Raw genomic sequence first — 3,203 nt, forward strand, 5'->3', positions numbered from 1 at the left:
CAATTCCACTTCTAAGGTCCTGAGGTTGCAGGAGAATTGAGTGCTGTGCAGAATCTGATTAGCAAATTTAGCACTCGGTTTTTGCTTATTGATATAGTTTGGTGCCTACAGATCAAGCCAGCAGCAGGGCAGATGGTAACCAGTGCAATTTAATTCAACTATCATAAATCCAGATAGATTAGGGAAAAATAATGTCAATAACCAAAAGGATACTGGGACCTTCCCGCCGGCAGAGGTTCGAAACCTAAAACGTTAAAGAAATGTTCCACCTTGTCTCCCTCCGCCAGGAGGTATCCATCTTTTGGAACTGGATTGTGCAGGGCACAGCAGGTAACGACAATATTGGACACATTCCATCCAAAACAGCTGAACCTCATCTTTAAAAAGCCTATCAGCTGGTCAATCGTGGTACTTGTGGAGGCATGTATGGTATTGTAGCTCTCTTCAGCAATAATCTGCGGGCAAGAACTCACCAAGGCTCCTTAGGCAGCATCTTCCAAACCCACGATCACTACCACCTAGAGGGACAAGAGCAGCAGATGAATGGAAACCCCACCACCTGGAAGTTCCTCATCAAATCACTCACCAACCTGGCTTGGAAATATATCGGTGTTCCTTCACTGTCACTAGTGCAAAATCGTGCAACTCCCACCCTAACAACACAGTGGGTGTACCTACACCTCATGGACGGTATCAGTTCGAGAAGGCAGCTCACCACCACCGTCTCAATGGCAATTAGGGATAGGCGATAAATGCTCACCTCACCAGCGAAGACCACATCCAGTAAAAAAATGTATTAATAAAAAGAAGCATCAGTCAGGTCTACTGGTGATATCCTTTTTCCCTGAGGAGCCAACCCTACAATCGCTGAAGTCCTTCAAAGTCTTGAGGCGCCTGGTAGTGATTCAAAATGTAAGTGTCATGGGAGCTTCCTCGGAACCGAGCACAAAGAAGCAAGATTTGCATTCTGTGACCACATATCAACTTCACATTCCAAAGATCGGAATCTCTTTCTGATAATTAATCTGACTGGCTGTTGGTAAATAGTCAGCCAATTAGAATGGATGTGTGCATGGGGCCTCCGCTACAGTTGTAGGTAAGCAAATGTATTGTTCCTTTTCAACCCCTGAGGTTAAGAGGTACGACGACCAGGCTAGCCACATAAATTGGAGAGGTTTTAAGGATCCTGGGAACAACCACAGTGTCCGTGATCTATTGGCACCAGTCAATTCAAGTGCCTCTAATAGTATTGGGGTGCCAAGGGCCAAGTCTGATGGGCCGAGATCGATTTTGCCAAATTAGATTAAATTGGCTAGAAATCTTCAAAATTAATTGTAGAAAATACCAGGAGGTGTTCCAAGGTGAGTTAGGCAAAATACTGGTCCTAAAAGCAAAGATTTATGTGGATCCTGAGGCCATGCCCAAGTTTTGCAGAGCCTGACCCATCTTCTCTGCCTTATATGAGAACATTAAGTCTGAACTCAAACGCCTCGAAGAATTAGGCATCACCAAGCCTGTGCAGTTTTCAGAGTGGCGGCTCCCATCATGCCAGTGGTTAAGTCAGATGGACATTACGATAGGTGGGAATTACAAATTATCTGTGAATCAGGCGGCAAAATTAGACCAATACCCAATAACAGGAATTGAATATTTGTACGCGAAATTAAAAGAGGTTTAACTTACGCTAAACTTGATATGAGCCATGCGTACCATCAATAAGAATTAGATGAGGCTTCTGGAGAATTTTTTACTATGAATACCAACAAAGGTATTCCAGTATACCCGACGACCATTCGGAGTCTCATCAGCATTTGCAAATCTCCAGCAACCAATGAAGAGCTGAATGCAGGACCTACCCAAGATGATTGTCTATCTAGACGATGTACTGATAACATGAGCGTCCGCAGAGGAGCACCTAGTAAATCTCAAAGAAGTTTTAAGAAGATTTAAGAAGGCCAGAGTAAGGCTAAAAAGAGAAAATGTACGTTCCAGGCTTATGAAGTGACGGACTTAGGATTAGGGTGGGAGCTAATTTAGGGTGGACGCCAAAGGCTGCACCCTGTGGAGGAAAAGATAAAAGTAATTATGGAAGCACCCAAAAATAGATCAGAATTGAAAACCTTTTTAGGAATGAGGAATTGTTATGTCATATTTATTACTTTCCTTTCTACAATGTTGGCATCCCGACACACATTACTTGAGAAACAGCAGAGGTGGTATTGGAGAGAGCATCAGAAAGGAGCTCGTGAACAAGTTAAACTAGCTTCTCAGTCATCCAGTCTCTTGGTTCATTTTGACCCCTCAAAAGGAATCATTCTTACTTGCGATGCATCTCCTTATGGAAACAGAGCAGTTTTAGCACACAAGATGGTGCAGAAAGACCTTTCGCCTATGTCTCGAGGACTCTGAACAGTGCTGAACAAGCTTAGTGGCAAACAAAAAAGAGGGACTAGTCGCAATGTTTGGAGTGAAATATTTCCATCAATCTGTCTATGGACATAGTAGTTACCGACCACATTACACTTGTTGGATTTATTTAGGGAAGATAGGGCCATTCCCTCTGTAGCTTCAGCTAGGGTCCAATGCTGGGCTCTATTGTTTCATAGATTATCATAGAATTTACAGTGCAGAAGGAGGCCATTCGGCCCATCGAGTCTGCACCGGCTCCTGGAAAGAGCACCCTACCCAAGGTCAACACCTCCCCCCCACCCCATAACCCAGTAACCCCACCCGACACTAAGGGCAATTTTGGACACTAAGGGCAATTTATCATGGCCAATCCACCTAACCTGCATATCTTTGGACTGTGGGAGGAAACCGGAGCACCCGGAGGAAACCCACGCACACATGGGGAGGATGTGCAGACTTGTTGGCAGCCTATGAGTATGCATTTCAACATAGGATGGGCGGAGGTGGTAGATTCTCAGGTAGGGAAAGCAGCATGAAACATCCCTGTCTGGAAGCTAGAGAGCAATCCAGGTGGAGGTAGTGAAAAAAATCATTATTGTAACACTTACCTAGGCATACATCTGCTGGCTCAGACACAGGAAGCACCGTGTGTCAATTCCTGGAAAGAGAAAGCAGTGACCTGTGTTTAAACCCCTCAGATCCTTGAGCTGCAAGCCATTCATTAATTTCTCTTAGTGTACTGTGACTGACAGCTTCCACTCACACACCCTCCCAGGGCGGCACGGTAGCACAGT

The sequence above is a fragment of the Scyliorhinus torazame genome, chromosome 14 (assembly GCF_047496885.1).
Source record: "Scyliorhinus torazame isolate Kashiwa2021f chromosome 14, sScyTor2.1, whole genome shotgun sequence".
NCBI classification, from domain to species: Eukaryota; Metazoa; Chordata; class Chondrichthyes; order Carcharhiniformes; family Scyliorhinidae; genus Scyliorhinus; species Scyliorhinus torazame.